The sequence below is a fragment of the Podarcis erhardii genome (assembly GCF_964252035.2).
Source record: "Podarcis erhardii genome assembly, chromosome: 5".
NCBI lineage: Eukaryota > Metazoa > Chordata > Lepidosauria > Squamata > Lacertidae > Podarcis > Podarcis erhardii.
Genome location: NC_138509.1, coordinates 64106670 through 64129734, shown reverse-complemented (window position 1 = coordinate 64129734; position 23065 = coordinate 64106670). Strand labels below are relative to the sequence as shown.

Sequence of the window (23065 nt, the reverse complement as noted above, 5' to 3'; positions counted from 1 at the left end):
ATAGAGGCAGCCTTCTTGCTTTTTATATATATTAAAGGACACCAATATATTTCATGTCCTTTAGGCCTTCCCCTTGCAGATTTACAGGGTTGGTACTCGGAAAGGTTGCTCTGGAGCAGACAGCTTTGCATCCACAAATGTTCTGACCCAGGATGTATAACATTCAGCATCTTCCTTTGATAATCCCTAATGCTTGAATCACACGGGTTCATAGCAAGGGTGCCTGCCGTAGTTTTCTGGCTAGGAAAATGTGTTCTTACATTGGATGGAAGACACAGTGGAAGCAATATCATGAGGATTTAGGGAGGAATACTCTTGATTATGGGGGCTTGAACATGTGCAGGCCTCTTTCCCCCTCCTTGTTTCCTTTGTCTCTAATTATCTTCCCTCTCTAAGACTGCTATGGCAGCTTCCATTATGCTGCAAACTCATACATATTTATGTACGTATGAGCCCCATTAGGAGTGGAAGGTGAGGATGAGAAACATATGGAGTTTCCTTAGCAACTGCGAGATGCCAGGCCCTAGTGGAGTGGGTTGTGTGTGTGTGTTTCACCAGCTCAAGAAGTGGGCCTCCCATAGGTGTGGGGGGCACCAGTAAGAGCACAGAGAGAGTGATTTTTAACATGATCTCACTGGAAGTATGTCACACTTTTCAGTAAAGGCTCAGCTTTCCCCAAACTGTAAACCATGATTTTACTGTAAGATTAAAAGTGGGGAATAGGGTTGTGAATCCTGCCCGCTGGGGACTCAGTTACTTCAGGGTGAAGATAAAAGAAACTGGGGAATGGGGGAGCCAGAGGGAGAGGTGAGAATGGGTAGGTGTGGTTGCAGATCAGGGATCAGGAAACGTTGTCAGTCTGAGGGCAACATTTCTGTCCCTGAAACCTTTAGGGGTCACATGGCAGTAGTGGGCAGAGACAGATGCTAAAGAGCACTCAATATAAATTCTACCTTTGCACAATAGGAGAATCGCTACACCAACCCACCAACCCCTCTGTCCTCCATCCAGGTAAGCAAGGGGTATGTATTATTAGAGCTAAAGGACACATTCCAGCCAGGCAAAACCATTCAGGGGGGTGGAGCAAGGCCAGTGACATGACATGAAAAACGGCTTGGCAGGGAAGCCGTATCAGGAGGTCAGGAGTGAGCTACACCTGGTGTACAGGATAGTGGAGTGAGAGGAAGAAGTGGCATAAGAGGAATGTGAGGGTTCCTGAATGGTTCTGAAGGCACTATAGATGCAGGACAGGCATGATGTCTTAATAATGTTTTTTGAGTTACTGAAGAAACGTTTCCAAGGCCATTAGGGAAGTATGACTCGTGGCCTTTAAACAACTGCTACATATTCTCCCCATTTAACAGCAGTCTTGACCCCAAGGGATGACGTTGTTGGGGTTTTCTTAAGAAAAGTAGTACCACCCTTGCAGTGAGGTTAAGGGTTAGGGGTAATTTGTGTGCATGTTCGATTAACACGGGATCAGAAGTACTCAGGAGAAGCTTTCTCCTCCTTGCCAACATCCTTCTTATCTTACCTACCATGAGCTTCCTTCCCTGTGGCTGGAGGCACTGAAGCCAGCTGCTACTTCCAGTTCTCCCTCCCGGAGTTGGCTGCTGTCTCATTTACCCAATGCAAATCAAGCCTCTCTTTTCCTGTAAGCCAGCTCAATCCTCTCACTGATCCTTGCTGTGCTCTGGCAGGCAGGCAAGAATCCCACAGCTACAGTTTTCCTTCTTTGTAGGTTGTCAATATTCAGATTTCTAGGGTACTTCTCAAAGTTGTTGCTAGGATCAACAATAGAAGGAAGACAGTCCTTGAAACCAAAAAGTGTCACTTTAATTAGGTACTTTCTGTTGTTGCTGGTTTCAAGCTGCTTTTGCTGTTTAAAGTGTGAGACCAGTGAGTCCTCTTCTAACCATTCATTGTGGCAATTCTGCTAGGCCACAATTATAGAAACAGACATTTCTTTTCATCCTCTGCTTTAATGGGTGGTTTGTGGTTGGTCAACACTCTGGATCCATTGTGCTGGGGAAAACTGACATCTGGAAGGGACCCAAGATCAGCCTTTGCCAACTTGGTGTCCTCCATATGTTTTGGACTACAACTCCTCTCAGCAGTATGGTGGGTGAAAATTGTCCTAGAGAGCATAATTCCTAATTATCGTGGATCAACATGATTCTAGATTTGTGGGCAGGAAAGATTCCTTGTGCTGTAAGATATCAATGGCCTGCAAAAGCCATATGTAGAACATATCACTACATCATATAGACGTAAGCACTCTAAAGCATTTCTATTCTACCAAATAGGCTTGTGTAGTCTCCAGATTCATTCATTGACCTGAACTGTCAACTGGATTATCTAACTCAAAAAGGTTAGTGAGAGTGAGGCAGAACTTACCCTTGCAGAAGCCATGCTGGCTTTGCTCCAGCAAGACTTGTTCTTCCATATGATTTGTATTTCTTTCTTTAACAATGCTTTCCAACAGCTCTTTTGGTACAGTCCTTAAGCTAAAGGGGCTGTAATTTAGAGGATCTCCCTGATCCCTTTTAAAAACTTGATGTTACATAAGGCCACTTTCCAGTCCTCAGGTACAGAGGCTGCACTTAGGCTTGCTACATATTTTTGTTAAAAGACCAGCCACTTCCCATGAGTTCTTTAAGCACTCTCAAGTGGATGCCATCCAGACGTGGTAATTTGTCAGTTTTTCATTTGTTAGCCAGGCCAATAGTAGCTATAAGCTATGTGGGGAATGGTATCAGAAAATGCTGACACAGCTCAGGCATAGCCTAATTTGTGCTTTCCTTCTTTACATCCTCAGAAGAATTCAGAGCTGTAGACTTTTAGCATTCTGACCCCCTCAAAGCCTCCCTGATGAGCCAGCAAGGAGTAGCCTTAGACATTTTGCTACCATAGGGAGAAGTCAAGCACTTCCTGCTCCACAGGGCCACAAACATTTCTGTGGCTACAAATCTTGAAACATCTTTCTACATAATATGTTTTTAATATACTGTATACAACACCTCTTTTTTATTTTACAAAAAGTCATAAGTACTTAAGAAGGTGCCTCCTGAACTAAACCAAAGGTTCATTGAGATCAGGGATGAGGAACCTGCAGCCCTCAAGATGTTGTTAGACCCAACCCTGCTTAACTTCAGTCAGCATGGCCAATGGGCAGGGAATATATGAACTTGGAAGCTGCTTTATAATGAGGCATGGTCCATCTCATTTAGTATTGTCTACACTGACTGGCAGCAGTTCTCCAGAGTTTCAGGCAGGGGTCTCTCCAAGCCCTAGCTGAAGATGCTGGGGACTGAACCTGAGAATTTTAGCATACCAGTCATGCTACTGGGCCACAGCCCTTCCTTGATCCTGAGAGTTGTAGTCAAAAACATCTGGAGGACCAGACCACTGATCCAGGGTGTCATCCTGTTTACTATTGTGACCAATCAAATGCTTCAAGCATCCCTACAAAAAGGAAATGAAGGCAACAGCCTTCCCCTGTAACTGGTACCCAGTGGCATTTTATTTCTGCACTGGCAGGATCTTCTTAGTGATCATGGCTAATAGCCTTTGATAGATAGATCCTTTGTGGATTTCGCTAATTCCCTTTTAAAGCTGGTAACCATCACCAGGCTCATAGCAGTGAATTAATTCCATACATTAATTACCGTATTTTTTGCTCTATAAGACTCACTTTTTCCCTCCTAAAAAGTAAGGGGAAATGTGTGTGCGTCTTATGGAGCGAATGCAGGCTGCACAGCTATCACAAAAGTCAGAACAGCAAGAGGGATTGCTGCTTTCACTGCTGTTCTGGCTTCTGAGATTCAGAATATTTTTTTTCTTGTTTTCCTCCTCCAAAAACTAGGTGCGTCTTGTGGTCTGGTGCGTCTTATAGAGCAAAAAATACGGTACATGTATGAATAAGTAATTTATTTGTCTGTCCTAAACTTATTGCCCGTTAATGTCATTGGTTGACCCCTAGTTTATGTTATGAAAAAGAAAAGAAGGGAAGGAAATGTTATATTCACTTTCTACACATCACGTGTCATTTTATAAAACCCTATGGCATCCTTCCCCCTGGTACACATTTGGCTGAATGAAAATGCCCCAAACACTTCAGCCTATGCCCTCATTAAAAAGAAGCGCAGCCAGGACTGCAGAAGAACCTATGAGGAGAGTGGCCATGTGTCCTACTTGAAGAGCTGGTCAGAGGAGAGACCGCTGTTTGAAGGAGTCCTCGATTTGAAGGGCGGCCCAGTCCATGTCTGGTTTAACATTAAAGAACTATAAGTTGCCCACAGGCCATTAGCACCTGGGCAGTAGACTGAGCAGGCACACAGCTCGCCAGGTTGTAATCTTCTCCACAATGGTGAGATGTATTGCAGTTCTATTAAAACTGTAGTCATTATTTATCAGTTTGCATACAAACTAGAATATGCAGATTTTACTCATTCCGTAACCTCTTTCGTCCTCTTTTTTTGATTATGCATTTCCTATTTTTGGTGATGTGGCCATCCCACCCTAGGCAGCAAGAATGAGAGCATTAAACAAGGGCAAAAGGCTGTGCTGTTTGCTGCTTCTGTAAGCAGAAATCCTTGGTGTCAAGTGGGAGGAAGAGGGAGGAGAGATATTTGCTTGTCTGGAAACTATTAGTTAAAAATCATGGCATTGATCAGTTCAGGGAATTCAAAAGTGGTGTGCAGAAACTGTCTACGACGTTTCCTTATTAAAATGCTGCTCCTTACCAATTTCTTGTGTGCTTTAATTGCATTATGGGTGAGGAAAGCCTGGGGCCTAATTTATGGATCTCAACCTGGAGCATCTGAAATGCTGATGATGGTGAATGCTGGAGGCATTCAAAACACATGAGGGAACACAACAAACATGCCTCCAGGGCATTGTCTTTGGATTGTTTATAAGAATGTGTATTTCTAAATCCTACCTCCACATCTGTGCTGAACCAGTTTCTATGCATTGGGTGCAGGGGTTTCCGGTTTCTGAAATCATTGTTCCCATACACAGATACTTCCATGCTTATTAACATCTAATCTTAAGATGAGAAGAATTGGTAACAGGACAAGAGATTCCACCTAACCATTCCCAGCCAAATTGCTGATGGGCTTCAAAACAGTGAACCATGTAACCACCAATTTTAACCAGTCATGATCCTGGGTTCAGAAAACACACCAAGCCACATCTTGCCCTCAGCAACCCCCAGCACCTTGCCAACCACCTCACCCCTTAGATCACACCTACTACCCACTCCCCCAACTAATTCATTAGACCTTTCCCTTTCCACCTCATACCAGTGCTGCAGCCAAAGAGTTGACCTAGCAGGAGGAGCACCACAAGAAGCAGGCCAGAAATGATGGCCAGCTAATCTGGGACTGCCACCACCTTATCCAGGCCTACATACTTTCCATCCCAAATGGTGGCAGTGGCAACAGATTAGCAGGGTAGCTGTCAATAGCTTATGGCTGCCTTCTTCCTTCCTGTACTGTTCCTCCTATTGGGCTGACATATCCTGATTGGTGATGGTTGGAGGAGTGGATCCCCAAGCTGGCCAGAGGAAGAGGAGGAGGGTGGCCAGCAGTACCAGCCAACCTGGGGATCTGGATCCTGGGGGCAGGGTTCCCAGGGCTAGCAAGTAGAGGAGCCTCTGATGCTTGCCTGGGCCACTCATATACCACCCCCTAGCATGGTATACTCCACCTGTATGTGGCCAAACAAACTGCAGTGTGATGACACTCTTACATTTTTATTACATGTAGACATGATTTACGTCAGCATGACTTGCAAATGCAGTCATAGCTATTATCTGTTAGTATGCACTTCACAACACAGGAGCTCTGATAAATCACCTAAAAGAATGGGGGATGTGGGAGGAGAGGGCAAAGGGACTTAGCCCTGATCTGTGTGTGATATGATAAAGGTATGTGTGAAGCAAAGTCATCTATTCCAGCCATTGAATGTAATAATTTCAGCTTGCATAATCAGTTCATACCTGGTTACTTTTTTGTGCCATCTCTGTTCTAGCAATACTCCATCCCCTCTTCCCCTCAAACAGAAAATGGCACATAATGAGATCATAATTGATTTACGCTCTTGTCTCCTGGGGAAAATTCTAAAATCTGAATTATATTTTCCTTTTCCTTTGCTAAATCCTTATATGTATGCCACAGCAAAGACTATTAATGGTGGGACTAATATTTTAAGCTTTTTCATTAAATGACTTACATTATGGGCATTTTAATAGTAGAATTAGATGTTGTGAGATACAGAAAGCTGTTGCTGCTCCACATCTCTCTTTCCCTCCTTCCCCCCATTCCTGGCTAGGACTCATGCAAGTTTCACCTGTAGAAATGTCCAGTTCTTCACATGTATGGTGGGATGGATCGATGAAACCCCCTCCCAAAACTGGTGTTGCTACTGCTTACCTGGGCAGGACTGGGGTGGAGCAGCACTAGTAGATAAATGGGAATGCTTATTTCTTTATGCACACAATATATTTTTCTCCTGTATTTTTATGAGACCATATTCAAAGTGAGTAATACAATGACTATATTATACTCTTCTTTATCCCATGGGCTCCAGCTAGCATATAAAAATTTCATAAATAATAATAATAAAAATTTTAAAAATTATATCCCGCCCTCCCCAGCCGAAGCCGGGCTCAGAGCGGCTAACAACAATAAAAGTAACACAGTTTACATAAATTCACAATCAATTAATTGAAATGCATTCTAAAATCAATTCCTTCTAAGATCAATTCAAAATCAGTGTCCAGCTTTATCTCTAAAAGACGTAAAGTCCAAGCATTCAGTTTGGGATCGTTTGAAGAAAGTAGTGAGGACAAGCTTTATATATAATAAATTCTGCCCAGTCTCAAGCTATTCTTCCCCCTATCCAAAAATAAGGCTGTCAGTCACAATACATTGTTATATGTCCATTCAGTTCCCTCTCTCAATTCTGAGGCTGCAAATACTCGACTAAATGTATATAAACAGAATATTTTTTAAATGCACCTATGAAGAACACCAGCAATATATTATCTCTCTCCTTTCCTACGCTTTTCAAAAACGCAAGTCTTGTTCTTTAATATAAGAGAGAGGGTGCCAGTCCAGCTGATAAAATAGATAGTGATGGCAGCATGTTGCGTCACCTGGGGCCCAGTCCCAGCTGATGAAGCCTCAAAAGATGGAGATGGTATAGTTCAGCACATTTGCTTTTTCTAGAGAGAGAGAAATGTCTCACCTTTCATTGTAGATAGCTTTTCCTAGGCCAGAGGTGGAGAACTATGATATTTGGGCTCCAACATCCATTAGTCCCAGCCAGTATGGCCAATGTCAGGGATGCTGCAGCAGTCTATCAACACCTAGAGGGGCCACAGGTGTTTCATCCCTGCCTTAGCCTTTCAGCTACTTGGCATTTTTTAGGTAAGGGATTGTAACGTGTGCAGCCACAGCCATATTGTGTGCAGCCACAGCCATAAAGCAAAGCTTTAGAAATACAGTTTCTACCATCCAGAAATATAGTGTTATACGTGGCTGGAAGTGTGTGAAGGCACTGCACCCTACAGCGTTTTCTGTGTCTTTTAAAGTATTTGGGCAGATGTCAGAAGCCTCCTAGTGATGCTGAGTTTTTGTTTGGTAGTCTGCATGCATTTTCATGGCACCGAGATGCTTTGCCAGGGTGCCACCTGGGTCAGTCTGTTGGCTGCCTGCTTTGTTTGCCTCCCAGATGCTGTAGAAAGTACTGAGCCTTGGTTAGAAGCGCCGAGTTGGCAATTTTTGATATTGCTGTTAACATAATCAGCTTTTGCTTCTGCAGCAATTAGCATATTATTACCCATAATGTTTTGCATGGCAATTTTGTTGTAAACATTTGTACTAATTCACCATAACCTAATTATTTTTATGATGCATAATTACGGAATATTTTCCAAGAAGGAATGGTTCTATTTTCTAGTGTGTAATTCTTTTGGAGGAAAATCGGGTCATTCTAGTGCTGTCCCCAACCCCACTTCTTTCCTTCCAAATCTGTTTCATTTGGTTATGAGCACACTTTGCAAAGTTTCCCTGAATCTCCTGAGCTGCTGAAAAATGGATCCTTCTTGTATGGAAGTTTGTGCAGTATCTTGGGAGAGCAGACTGAACCAATGTGGTCCAATCAATCAGGTGTTAGATTCATAGTACCTCAAGATCTGGGATCAAATCCCTACTAGGTCAGCCTTGCATTTTGCTGTTCAGTTACTTGCCTAGGATGCTAACACTTTCTGGGAATGTAGTTTGCCAGAGTGATTGATAAACCTCAGCAGGGGTGGGGTTTACCTGTGGCCCTCCAGAGGTTGCTGGCCTACAACTGCTCTTATTTAAAAACATAGGATACTTCCTGAAACAGAGTCATACCAGTGCTCTATCTAGCTCAGTACTGCATATGCTGACTGACAATCACTCTCCAGGGTTTCAGGCAGTGGTCGTTCCAAGCACTGCTTTGAGATTGAATCTGAAGTTTCTGTATGCAAAGCAGATAGGCTACCACTAATCTATGGTCCTTTGACCTGAGCTACAACCCATCTCCACTGGTCATGCTGGCAGGGGCTGGTGTGAGTAGGAATCCAACAACATCTGGAGAGCTAAAGGTCCCTTATCCCTGACCTGCAGGGAGACAGGTGGGCAAAAATTGTGTGGATACCTTTATCTGCAAGGTCATACTAAGCTCACTGGTGCTCTTGAACAAGTCACTACTCCCAGAATCAAATCTCAATACTAGGAATGAGGAAACCTACCTCACAAAGTTATTGTGCAGGCAGTGTGGGGCAAACATCCTACAAAAACAAGCAACTGAGGGGTACCACCTTTTAGAGCTACATTCATGGCTATGTCTTCTTACTTCCTCTGCCGTTATGTATGTCTATGCTCCAAAGGACGTCATGAATGCAAGATGCAATCATACATTTAATTCCATGTCTAGTTTGCCATGTATGCGAATTTTGCACAAGGGTACCACTTAAAGTGGCAGTTCCTAAAGTCACAGTTGATGTCAGTAGCAGTTCTGCCTGTCTTGATAAAGAGCAGTTCATCCCCGAAAACACTCTTCTCCCATAACAGATCCAGGAGCAGAGCTCATGATAATACGGAGGCCAGGACAGTTCCTCCCTCTGACAGCTGAAGTGATGGCCCTTTAAAACGAATCCATAGCAGAGCAATACATAAAATGCAGATTGAAACTGCAATGTTTTCAATGTTGTTATTGTTTTAAATAAGGACAGGGCCACATGGATTTCCTTATGGACTGCATTTCATAAATCCAGAACTACCAAGACCTGTCAGTCTGACATTTTTCAGTGATGGGTCAGAAAGCCAGGTATAAGATAATGATCTTAATGCATGAACAGATTTTACAGGTGCAGTCATTCAGAGATGAGGCAGGTGAGGCCGCTGCTTCAAGCAGCAGAAGACCCCTAGAGGTGGAACACCTGTGGGTGACCTGCCTGCACCACCACCTCCATCAGCCCCAGAGAAGCACTGCCACCATCGATGCTGATATCGGGCAAGATCTCAGCCATTTTGTGCAAGATCTTGCCCAGAATCAATGCCAATGGCAGTGCCACTTCTCCACCAGTAGCAGATGGGACAGGGTGTGTGGCGATGGCAGAGCAGGCATTGGTGGCAGGAGCAGGTAGGTGGTGGCAAGACCAGTGACAGCAGTAGAGCAAAACAGCACTTCCTGTTTCACTTTAAGCGATGAAACAGTGCACAGCACCCCTGCAGGCAGTCCTACAGATAGCCAAGTTTCAAAACATTTATGACTCGAAATGTGAAAAACAGTACTTTAAATTCAGTCTGGGAACAAGTAGACCATTAGTTTAACCAGTGGTTAAACCCATTGTTGTAATATGTTCGGCTTGCTTGGCTTCCAACAGAAAATCTTCATGGCATTCAGGATGCACCCATATATGCCGTTCTCCACCTATACCTGCTCCCTGTCTGTGGACATGACCCTTTTTCCTAAAGAGGGAAATGGCCGGAGTCTCATGGGCACTAAAAGTGCCCAGTCACGCCCTCCGGTGATTCAGAGGAAGGAAAAGAAATGAATTGTAGTAACCTTTACAACAATAAAACCCCACAGTGTTTCTAGCCAGGTGTGCAAAGAGGAAATCCCTCTCTAGGTGATCAACTTACACACTGAAGCATGAAGTTTGATTAGCCCTGTAACGTTTTATAAGCTTGCATAGCTGCAAATGTTATTAATGCTCATAAAGTTTACCCAAGCCTTTAAAATCCTATTGGGCCAATTCAGGTCTCGTTGGATTCCTGGGGCAATGCATTCCAGGGGTGATACAATGCCACGGAAAGTCATTATTCCTGTTTAATTTGTCTAAGGTGGATGCTGCTCATTTTCAGAGAGTTTCCTTTGTTTTTGTGTTTCCATTGTCTATGCAAGTGGAAGGGAGTGTAAAACAAAATGACAGGCACTGTTTTGCTGTAGCTTGGATCACAAAAAGTGTAAGTCAAGAGCCCCTGTTCTTCCAGGGGTTCTAGATCTCTCCCCTCAGCTTGTGAGAGCCACTTCACATGTTTTGAGGCAGGGAAATAGATATTTATTTTTTTTCTCCTGTAAGGGTACATGCTACAGGGAAACACCAGCAATTGTGATCCCTCTACATAGGGTAGTCTCAATATATTTTGCTGCCTGAAGTGAAGAATAAGAGGTTGCCTCCAGCTCCATGTCATGTTAAGAAGCCAACCACCACTGAAAGAAAGAGTGTACTGGTGCAAAGCTACATGGCACAGGATTATAGAATTAAAGAGTTGGAAGGGACCACAGGGTTCATCTAGTCCAACCCCCTTCCTTGCAGGAATCTTTTTTTACCCAACGTGGGTATCCTGAGATTAAGAGTCTCTTGATCTACCAACTGATCAGCTCTGCCCTCCAGCAGCTCACTGCCGCTCCCCATCTCCCACCATCTGCTGCCTGAGGCAACTCTCTCACTCTGCTTAATGCTAGGCCTGGCCTGCCACTCTGCTACAGCATCCACATGCATCAAATGTACATCAGTGTCATATGGTTCACTGAGGAAATGGAAGGTTTTATTACATAGTCCTTCAAGGCAGGAGCACAGGCTGGCTTACAACATAAAATATGCAATATAGAACTTAATATAAATATATACACCAATTCATATCAGTTATATGTTTAGGGAGGCCTTCTGAAAATACATATTTTTGTGCCCAGATTTTTCCTGACCTCTAAGATTAGACCTTTAAAATTTGTATCTTTCTAGCATGTTCCCATTTTGTGTTCTCATTTTGTATTTTTCTGTTGTGAACCACCCTCTGATCTTTGGATGAAGGACAGTATACGAATTTAATTAATAAATAGCTCTGCCACAGTATTTTACTGTTTTTGTTTATATTGTTTGCTTAATGACTTTATACCTTGTTCCATGTTTTTACTGCATGCTGTACACCTCTTAGATATCTTTTCATGTTGAATATTCTAGAAATATTCTAAATAAACCAATAAACAAAACAGCCACAAAGCTGCGTTAAACACAAATCAGCAACAGCATGTTGTGGTGAATATTTGGAAGGGACAGCAAAAACAATGGGAATGAGATGGATGCTTGTTTGCCACTGCGATAGTGATCTCCAATTCAAATTCTGAGTTGTCATCTAAGATGGCAGTCACCCCAATAGCCAAAGGAAACAACTAGGGGAGCTTTAGAATCAAATTGGCATTGAAATGTTGGTTCCTGCGTCATCTTGGGCCTGCTCAGCAGCTGGTTGCCTTGACTCGTTTTTGTTTCTGTTTTTACAGTTGCAGCATGGATACAAATCTAAACCTTTGCTGATATGCCGTAAGCTCTCGAGAGACACCTTCTTTTCCTGGTGATAAGACTCGAGCCTGAAGGTGTGGAAGCTGAAATGGGAAAGTGGGGCTCTGTTGCATCGATTCCATGTATCCTTGGAATCCTTGAATTAGCATGAATTAATAGCCCCTTGTGCACAACGAAGAGGAAGAAAGCATGCCAGAGTTAATAACGAAGCCAGCCATTGAGTTAACAGCAGGCAGAGAGGTGACTGGAGCTGTCTCCAGCAGCTGCCTCACAGCCTTTCCTGCTGCTGCAGCCTTGTAAAATGAGAATTTCACATGGCACAGCTTTGTGCTCTGAGCTGTGAAGGCTCCTGATTCCAGAGCCTGCTATGTGGTCCTGTGGGGGTGCTCCAGTTTATGAAAATAGCCACCTGCCGTGCCCTAGATTACTAAACCTAATGCTGAGTGCTGGAGTCTATATTTCACTTAGCATCCCCTCTCATCTTGGCTAAGCTGCCAAACTCTTGCAATGTCCCACATGGCATCTCATATGCCTGTAAGAGCCAGAGAGCTGGATTCATGAAAGGGAGGCAGCTTTACCTTCTGAATGACAATGCCGGTGAGATGGTCCAATTTTCTCTCTGTTTGTTTTGGAATAGCTGCAAACAGTTCGAGTGACAAGTGGAGAATGGGAACAGGAGGGAGCACAATGTTATCATTGAGTGTGCAGTTGATAAAACCTCCAGTCCCATAACCTTTACTTACAGTCAAAGGCCATACATTCTGAAAGCTCTGTATCTGCAATCATGTACCACGTGCTGATTTGTTTCTGAGGGGCATGTTTGGGTTTGTTGGATCAGGCCGAAGGCTCATCTAGTCCAGGAAGGATCCTGTTTTCACAGTGACTAATCCAGTGTCTTTGGGAATCTGTATGCAGGACCTGTGCACAGCTTCACACTCCCCACTTGTTACTCCTGGCAAATAGTATTCATCAGAGATATACTTGCCTCCAACAATGGAAGGAGAATATAGCTACCATAGCTTGTAGCCATTGATAGCCTTAATCGCCATGACTCTGTCTCTTATAAAGTCACCTAACATGGTAGCCATCATTATTTCATTTATATGTGTGATGTACTTTCCTTTGTCTGTCTTTAGTATTCCAACATTCAGCTTCATTGGGTGGTTCTAATTTCTACTGTTATGACAGAGGGAGGGAAAAAAACCCATATCTACAAAATATTCCTACACTGCAGAGGGGTGGACTAGATGACTCCCAGGGTCCCTGCCATTCTACAATTCAGTGATTCTATCTTCTCTACACCATACATCATCTTGTACATCTCTATCATGGCCCCCTTACTTGCTTCCCACTGTCTACAGCAGCCTTTCTCAACCTGTGGGTCCCCAGATGTTGTTGAACTGCAACTCCCATCACCCCTAGCTAGCAAGGCCAGAGCTCAGGGATGATGGGAGTTGTAGTCCAACAACATCTGGGGACCCACAGGTTGAGAACCGCTGGTCTAGACTAACAACATAGGTGGTTTTAAGGTGGTGCGGCTGATGCGGCTGCACTGAGTGCCACGCTGAAGGGAGCCACAACAATGCTACAAAACGGGGCACAAGAGGCCCACAGTCCCCCACTGCTAACAAGCCTCAAAGGTTGCAGCCATTCCTAATACAAGAGTTGCTCCAACCCTTTGATCATTTGGGTTGTTCCGTTTTGAACCTTTCCCCGATGAGGTGAAGTGGCCAGAATTATACAGAGTATTCCAAGTGAGTCTCACTATAAATTTGCGTAAGGGTCAATTTTTATTTCCATTTTTCCAACAATCACTTCCTAAGGATCCTTAGCATGGCATTCATCTTTTTCCACAGCTGGTACACACTAGCTTTTATTCCTGGTCAGTCACTGCCAGTTCAGACCTCAGTAGCGTATATGCGAAACTACGATGATTTGCCCTGACATGCTTCTCTTTCCTTCTTTTCTACACTTACATCTTGCCCTTCCTCCCAAAGGAGCTCAGGGCAGCCAACAACACGTGATAAAACAATACAAACACCTTGAAAACTTCTTTACACTTGCTTACATAGTAGTTCATTCTTCGTATCGTTGGTGAAAACTACAGTGATCAGATAGGAGTGAATTACTATCGGTGCTATAACACTGATGGCAGCTGAGCCTGTTGCTGAAGTAATTGCTATTGATCAGTTGATATTGACAAGCAGGCCTGGTTCCAAGCATGGATCAAAACCCGTTGTATTTTATTACATTGTGTAGAAGGACAATGGATCAAAAACCTTATTGTATTGTGAGTCCGGAGGCTCACTCCATAGATTTTGGTATAACCTGGCCATAGAAGGTACGAAGACATATGTGCAATTAGCATCCCCAAATATCTAGAAAGTGAGGCAATATATGGCTGAAAGAGGTCTTTGCTTGGTCTGGGGTCTTGGTGCAAGATGGGGTGACAGGATTCCTGTTCTTCTAATAGTTATGTTATGCAGTAGGTGAACAGCTGCACCTGCCAAACGCCTCCTGCTGTGTGACTATTAAAGGACAGGAGCATCTGTTCACCCTTAATAAGAACTCAAGAGCAGCAGTCAGGAATTTGACTCAAGACTGATTTGGTAAAGAAGGGGTAGTGAACTTTTCCCCCCATTGAAGGTTGCAAGCCCACATGGACAATCTGTTGGTGGCTGCTTGCTGGTGGAAGTTGGGGCAAGAGCCAAAAGTGGTACATCACTTTGTTGGGCGGCTGATCAGGCGAGAGCCTCAATCTGACCATTTCAATGCAGGTTGGTTTTCCCTTCTTTGGATTTATTAACAGGTAGCGATCTTCCCACATCCCTCTTGCATCTCAATTCCTTGTTATGGTTGAGGCATTTCAATGCCACCTGATACAGTGTAGTATGGTTGCAATTTGGTATCCTGGTTTGCTGTTGCTATTTCATTCTGCAGCTATATTCCTTCCTTCCTTCCCTTGTTATGCACCTGTTTTTTTCAGTGTCTATATGTTTATGTATGTAACAAAAATTCAATAAAAAGTAGAAGGGTGGGGGGACTGGGTGGGCCGCTCCCTTTTCTCCTTTTTCCACCACTTTCTCTCTCTTTCACTGCCCTCATCCCTCCCTACAGTGGGCTGCCAGGGAAAGGTCCAACCACCCTTGCCAGTCATCTGAACTAATCATTTGCAGAAGGATTTTCCCCATCCTTCCATTGCCCTTTCCAGCTTGGCACTCTCCATCATTTCCTCCCTCCTTGCTAGAAGTCTGAACTGATTGCTTCCCAAGGTCTTCTCCTAATCATTCCACTGCTTCCCTGTTGGCTCTTGCCTCCTGCTGCTCTAGTTTTCTTCATGAAATCAGGTAGGGGGCTGCATTCAGTTAGGCTAAGGGCTGCATGCAGCTTTGGGGCCACAGGTTCCTTATACCTGATGTAAAGGCTGGGTTTTATATCCTACCTTTCAGGGGAGTTGGGCTATACCATGTTCTGGAATCCTGCAGAATTATTTTGTTAGATGATGCAGAAGTATGCTCACAATAGAAAGAAGAATCTGAATGTAAAATTGTGTCTCTTGTAGATGGCAGGGGAAATGCCTTTTCTGAGTTAACATTTCCATAATTTTGTAATTGTGTGTGCTGGTGCAAGTTAATGTGAGACAAGTCTGCCTATTTTCATCTCGCACGTTGCAGGATAGGGAGGCCTGGGTAAATGGAAGGGGAGACAAGATTTAACACTCTTATTCTGTTTAAATCAGTCTTTGTCTGCCTGTGTGTGTGAGTCCAATTTAAATGGCTCACGCTGAATCCTAAATTTCACCTCTTTCCTCCGTTAAGTTTGCAAGAATAAATTTCTATTTGTGCACTGATTTAGGGTTATAGTTGAAATAAAATTAGTAATGCTAATTGCTGTAATTAGACTTCTTTAGTCTCCATATGAATTTTACAGCTCTTATCACACACAGGACAGAAGAAAGGCTTTCCCAAGAGAGACGGAATTAACTGGTATAGCAATAAAATCCCTCGCTTATTAGCAGGTGAGGCAGGAATGTGCTAACATAGTATCTCTGTCACCATCTGGCTGGTAAATGGTGGTATGTTTTCAAATAACACCACTCTGAAATTATGGCTGGGGATCCTGTCCTGTAAAATGTCAGGTGCAAAATAGGTGAGGAAGCACCTTTGTCGGGGTCAGTTTGTTTTGATGTAGGAAGCGCATCCTTTGAATTATTCAGAGTTTCATCAAGCAGAAGGGAATAGTAGCCACAAGGCTAGCCCAGGACATTTTGCTGCCTTTGGGATGCTCAGGCTGCACCTTTAGGACAACCAACCTAATTCACTCATCCCAGACTATTATGTGGGTCAGAGAACACAGCTATCCTTCAGGTTTTGCACTTTTCTGAATTTGTAATACAGTTTGCAACTGAATTGCAATGCAGTTCTCACGTCAAATGTACCAAAATGTGTACTTTACAGATAGGTTGTGTACACAGATGTGCTTTATAGGGTTAAATGCATGCAAAATGTGATTAGAGGGTTAAATGCATGCAAAATGTGATTAAAAAAATTAAAAATGAAGTTTTAAAAAATGTGTTTTTTTGTGCAGTTTCTTTTAAATTGCAGATTAAGGTACAAATAAGTCAGAACTGACTTACGAATGAAAACACGTAAAACTGACAGTCGGGAAATAAGCTGATGCACCCATCCCTTGAGAAACGTCTCGCGAGAGTAAAATAGACCACAAAGTTCTCCTTGCTGCGAAATAAAATGGAAAACACAGTTGAACTCACTTTGCCTCCCCTGTGTGCAAGAGTTCAGAAAGAAGTATGAGGAATGCGGAGAACTCAATGAGTAGCTGAACATCTCTCGGTTCACTGCTAGGACAGATAATATAGAACTTCTGGGTCTCATTACCTTGAAGACTGGTTTTAAGGTAAGCGACAACACTTTAAAAAACACAAAAATGGACTTCTTTTTACTTTGCCTAATGGATGCTGAGCACTTATTCTCATCTTATTTTAAAATCAATGTCATGATTTTTGAGTAGCAGGAGATACTCAAAATATATATGGGTATATCTTGGCATGGAGGTAGTATGGGAGAGATGTCAGATGCTGGCCTTTTTTAGCCATTCACTAAGGCTGTTTTCCTTCATGTGGTGGAAAACAGAAAAGTAATGGCAGGTAAACGTGGATGGTATTTTTAAAAAGATTAATGAATTTCAGCTTTGAATTTTTTCATGATTCTGAAGAGGCTTCTCCCATCTTGCGGGAATTCTAATTTAAGACTGGCAGTAGGGGAAAGGCAGATAATCTCCACCTGCATGAGAAAGAAAGGAAAGGAAAGATAAGTTTTAAAACGGAAAGGCAGGCTAGAGTGCAAGAGGCTGCCTTGCCAGACAATTTCCATATCAGCAGAGACAATGTATGGGAAAGAAAGAGAAAGTTTGCAAAGTTTCTGAAAAGCCAAGTCTTAAAAGAAAAAAAAAGGGTGGACCTCAAGGGGTCTAATGAGGAAGCCTAATGAATGTACAGCTCTTTTTAAAATGGGCTTCCTCCTTATGCAATGGATTATTTTTAACTTTGTGGTGATTTACATGCCAGTCAATTTGCATATATTAACCCAAGCCCCTCTCCCTGCTTCGCTGTGTATTTTCTCTTTCCTAAGTCACATCTCATTATAGCTCTTCTGGGACCAGGCAAATCATGGCTCTGGAGGCAACATTAATTTACCCAACACATCCTTTGCAGACTTGCTTTTTTTTTTTAATCGCTTGCTACATATTGTACCTGGTATCTCTGAAGCTGTTCACTGCCTCAGCCTTCTGTTCCCAGCAGCAGAAGCAGCAGCGATGGCGGGGGATGAAAGGAGGAAAATAAATGTAATGGGACGTACCAGGGAGGAAGGAGGTCGGCTTCCTTGGGGAAACTTGGGATGGAGCAGGAGAGGTATTGAGAGGGCAGAGAGGGGGAAATTGATTTTATGCCTGGATCACATAGGCTGCCTACTTACGTATTGCAGCACACAGCTTTACAATATCACTTTCCTGGTATGGATGGGCAACCCAACCAACTTGTTGTTATTCCATTTATTAATTTGTTCCTGTGAGGCGTCTCAAAGTGATTTACAATGTAACACACACACACACTCACACACCCAAACACCAGTTACATATACAGTGGTACCTCGGGTTAAGTACTTAATTCGTTCCGGAGGTCCGTTCTTAACCTGAAACTGTTCTTAACCTGAAGCACCACTTTAGCTAATGGGGCCTCCTGCTGCTGCCGCACCGCCGGGGCACGATTTCTGTTCTCATCCTGAAGCAAAGTTCTTAACCTGAAGCACTATTTCTGGGTTAGCGGAGTCTGTAACCTGAAGCGTATGTAACCTGAAGCGTAGGTAACCTGAGGTACCACTGTATAAACAACCCAAGTGTGCGTGTGTGCATGCGTGCACACACACAAATGTAGATGGAGAGGTGGGAAGAGTACAGGGGGGAAGCCCTCTGTAAGCCACCAGCTCAAACTTCTAGTGAGAGTAATCAAGCCTCATCCTAGCAGCCCACAGGCAAAGAGAGGTATAAAGGGGTGTTTGAAAGAAACAAAGGAAGAAAAAAATGGGTGGCAGAAAAAGAGAAAAGGGATTGGCCCCATTCACTTCTGGCTCCACCCACCACAAGCATGTGACTCCTGGCAGATTACTCTCAAGGCACGCAACCCTCAGCAAAGAAAATTTGCAAGCACAAGGTGTTTCATGCCATATCCCCTTACCATCTCACTCCTTGCATTCAAACGGCAAGCTTTCATCTTCCAGCCATCAGTGACTGGTTTATACTTGCACATTCATCACAGCGTTATTGTAAAGTTTTGCCATGTCTTGCCTGTGCAAATGGGCTGCCTATATCTGACATCACAGACAGAATTCTCTCCGTATCTCAAATGCAGTGTTCTGCTACAGGAGTAAACCTATACATTGCCTTGGGGAATTTGATCATGCAGCCAGTCCAGCGGGCTTGGAGTTACTGCCTATCAGTTTACAGGCAGTGACTTCGAATCTGCTGGGCTTCTTCTTGCCTGCTTTTGGACAAAAGTCAGCTGTGCTACTGAGCTCCCCATGGGGAGCCAGTCCCAGCAAGCTTGCTCTCCACTTGCCTCGCTCACCAATGCATAACTGGAAGTGCATGGACAGCCATGGCTCTTTGTGCTCCATGTGACATCAGGTTTGGGGGAAATGGCCTCGTGGGCCAACCTGGGATCTGAGCCAAGACCAATTAGGCCTGTGAGTTCCACACTGCTAATTAAAAACATAAATTAGCTTGAGCATTATGTTTCAGCAGATGCACACACATGACCATTTTTGGAGGTGACAGCAGGTGTTGCGAAAGTTGCATCTATGAGACAACATTAGACGTGCAAATCTCACTGTGAAATAGACCCAGGCATGTTTACTCAGAAGTCGTAAGTCCCTCTGAGTTCAGTGGGACTTACTATCTCTTAAGTGTGCTTAGGAGTGCAGCCTCAAAAGTTCAGAGGAACTAGTCAACAACCCACTTACCACGATTGGTCCCTATGTTGTTTGGAAGGCGTTTATGTTGTTGGGAAGGCGTTGGAGTTTATGGATTTGCAGGAAAATTACACCAGGACCAAAACTGAAATCCATATTAAATAAATAGCCTCCCCAGAATATGCCTGAATCCAATCATTGAGCTCCATAGAGTATGGAATGGAATCCAAGAGCATAGCGAGTGACCACAGGAGGGAATGGAGAGGTGGAGAAAGAAAAGCAATGAGGGAGAGAATTAGGTTTTTAATAGAATATTGAGGTGTGAAATTGTTGACTTTTGAGATAAAAGTTCTGATGTATGTTATAATATGATCATCCTGTTCTGTTGTCTCCATCTTCAGTCTCTGTTCAATCTCTATTTTCCATCTCAGTACAGAAGCAAGCCCTGCTATTTACATTTTCCCAAATGTCAGAACCTTTCATTTAGATTGCACAGGAAAGCTTTTACCTTATTTACCTTTGATCTCTGTTTAACGCAAAATTTGCAGACTTCTACAGCTTTATCTCGGGTACACAACACTTTGCGGGTGCTTTTATTTAACAAATAACAGTTTGAAAATGCCAGGTTTAAGGTGTGTTTTTTAATTGAATTTGGCTTCCCCTCCAGATGGAGCTTGGCACACATGGCAGGTTTTTTTTTTTTTTAAAAAAAATATACTGTTTAATAAGGAAGAAATATATTTCCATGCGTATCCAAAGCCTGCAGAAATGAAGGGCGTGAATAAACTTATATTAGGCTATATAGCTGATTAATGAAATGAATGGTATGTAGACTCCCTCTGCTTTTTGGCTAGCTACAGGAACTGCTGTGTACAAAGGCTGTAAAAGGCAAAAACGAAGGTGTTTTAATGGTTATTAACAAGCAAGAATATATCTTTTGGGGAATTTGTTAAAGGTACAAATAAAAGAAGGCTTTAAAAGGGGGTGGGTAGATCTGGTTTGCTTTAGTTATCTTGCTGTATTGTAAATGCTGATTATTACAGTACCAGCCTGCTCTGGGAAAATAGCTCATAGGTGCCTAAGATTTGACCTCAAACACAGGGCTAGTGCAGAGGCAGAATGTATGCTCTGTCGGTGAGTTCAAAGATGTCCTTCTTGATGTAGAAGACACACACACATAGTGGTGCCATCAGGGCAGGACTTTTGAGGCGGAGGTCTTAAAGCAGAATGAACAGGAGGACCTATACAGTGGTACCTCAGGTTAAGTACTTAATTTGTTCCAGAGGTCCCTTCTTAAGCTGAAACTGTTCTTAACCTGAAGCACCACTTTAGCTAATGGGGCCTCCGGCTGTTGCCGCACCGCTGCTGCACGATTTCTGTTCTCATCCTGAAGCAAAGTTCTTAACCCGAGGTACTATTTCTGGGTTAGCGGAGTCTGTAACCTGAAGCGTATGTAACCCAAGGTCCCACTGTACACGCACATTTCGAAGTAGAGTTGCAGAGCTGGAAAGGCCCAGCCTCCTACAAATGCAGGTAATGCCCATTACCCTCTAAAGAGCTCCCCCCTTCCAGTAAGACCATTAAGTCCAAAGTCTTAAATTACCTGACTGTACCGTTGAACACACACACACACAAACACACAAACACACAAACACACTGCTCTTTCCTTGCCAGTGCTGACTGGCCAAGGGGATATTGTGAAGCTGGCTCTCTGGAGGCCACCTTGTTATAGAGGAGTTGGTGAGTGATGTATCCGGGCCCCATGGATGGAATTCATTTCCAGCACAAGAGAACAATAGCCCTTCTTCCAGCCAAGAACCATTTTATTAGTAGTAGTAGTATTACCCTCAGCATTCCATATGCCTCTTAAGGGAGGAAAAGAAGCAAAGGGACACACACACACACACACACACACACACACACACACACACACACACTTTTTTTTTTTTACTGCATGCCCAGGACTCTTCCATCACATAATGTAACAATTATTGCAGCTTGCAGGCAAGGTGAAGAGGGGACATTTGGAAGAAGTGCCAGCTCCACGCTCCAAACAAAACAGTCGTGAATTCTTGAGCATCCTAGCCTCAAAATAAAATGGGCAATTAATTCATAAGGAGAGTTAATTGTTGTTTCTCGCTTTCATCCTTCTCTCCTTCCACTTATGTGAAAACCAGAGATTCGTAAGGAGGTGCTGGGATTGCAGCAATTTCGCTTGAATCGTAAAGTGTCCTTGTCAGTTTTCCTGCCTGTCCGCCTGCCTCTTCCCTCTCTGCCTCTCCTCAGGACTTTTCGGGTCAGAGGTATTTCCTGGTTCATTCCTTTGTCCCTGAGTGAAAATTATTAGGGCCAGGGCCTATGCAAGTGTAAATCAGAACTGCTGCATTGATCTATCTCACTTGGGAGCTGGGCTTTGATTTCTCACATACCTTAAGCTGCCAAAGAAGAGGCAAAGAGAAACTGTCACCCCAATGTCCATGTTCTGCATTAGAATGGGCGCATATGTCGTTTTTTGTTTCTGTCAGTTTCTTATTTTTCTAATCTTACATCTATGCCTTCACATTTCCAGAACAGTTTGTGATTTTTTTTTTTTTAAAAAAATATGTTTGAATATACACGTTCTGCCATGCAATTTTGCTTAATATGTTTTTTCAAACCAATTTCCCTTAACACCATGTATTTGTGTATGTTATTTTCACTAATACATGCAAGTTGATGCACAATTTAATCTAGAATGTGCTTGCTTGCTTTCTTTACACATTACTTGGCTGGAGAACTGCATTGCAACATTTGGAATTGTCTAAATTTCAAAGTGTTTTGGCTTGCAGAACATTTTGAAAAGTGTGAGTTAGGTGAGTTCACCTTTAAATGCAAACTGAATCAAATTTCTCTCCCTCATTCCTACCTGTGGGGGGGGGGATAAGCTCACCAGGGCTGGAACATGGCCTTTTCCTGTCTGATACAGAGCAGAAAATGGCACCACACCTACCCCAGTTAAAGTACATTATATCCAAGGTTTGGCACACCTGACGTAGAAAATCCCCAACAGTGCTTTTCCCCATCCCTGGAAGTAAAAATTCAATAATAATTAACTGAACAACTATTTGCTGCCCTTTGCTGACTCTCCAGATCAGTAGCCTGAGGCAGCTATTTCCCTCTGGCTAACAGTAGAGCTGAAGGACGTGGGTGGTGCTGTGGGTTAAACCACAGAGCCTAGGGTTTGCTGATCAGAAGGTTGGTGGTTCGAATCCCCATGACGGGGTGAGCTCCTGTTGCTCGGTCCCTGCTCCTGCCAACCTAGCAGTCGAAAGCACGAAATGCAAGTATATAAATAGGTACTGCTCCAGCAGGAAGGTAAACAGCATTTCCGTGCGCTGCTCTGGTTCGCCAGAAGCGGCTTAGTCATGCTGGCCACATGACCCGGAAGCTGTACGCCAGCTCCCTTGGCCAATAAAGCGAGATGAGTGCCGCAACCCCAGAGTCGTCCGCGACTGGACCTAATGGTCAGGGGTCCCCTTTAACCCTAACAGTAGAGACAGCCCTGAAGGCCACTGATACAAAAGGTTGCCATTGACGCTGGTAACTGCTGTTGATGCTGTCTGAGGAGATTCTTTGAGTCTCTCACTTAAGCTTTCGCTTCCAGAATCTACTTCTCAAATTTCCTGACTGAGGAGGCAGACCAAGCGAAGTACAAAGAAACCCTGAATATCATTTGCTGGCAAAGATAAACATCTACAAG

At 43.5% G+C, this 23065-nt stretch overlaps 1 long non-coding RNA gene across 1 annotated transcript; it reads left to right on the top strand.

Moving 5' to 3' along the window:
* Positions 1-966: 966 nt before the first annotated feature.
* On the top strand, positions 967-11958 carry LOC309343271. Its single transcript, XR_014157227.1, has 3 exons — positions 967-1011; positions 10453-10508; positions 11824-11958. It is a non-coding gene; the product is annotated as an uncharacterized lncRNA (long non-coding RNA).
* Positions 11959-23065: the final 11107 nt, after the last annotated feature.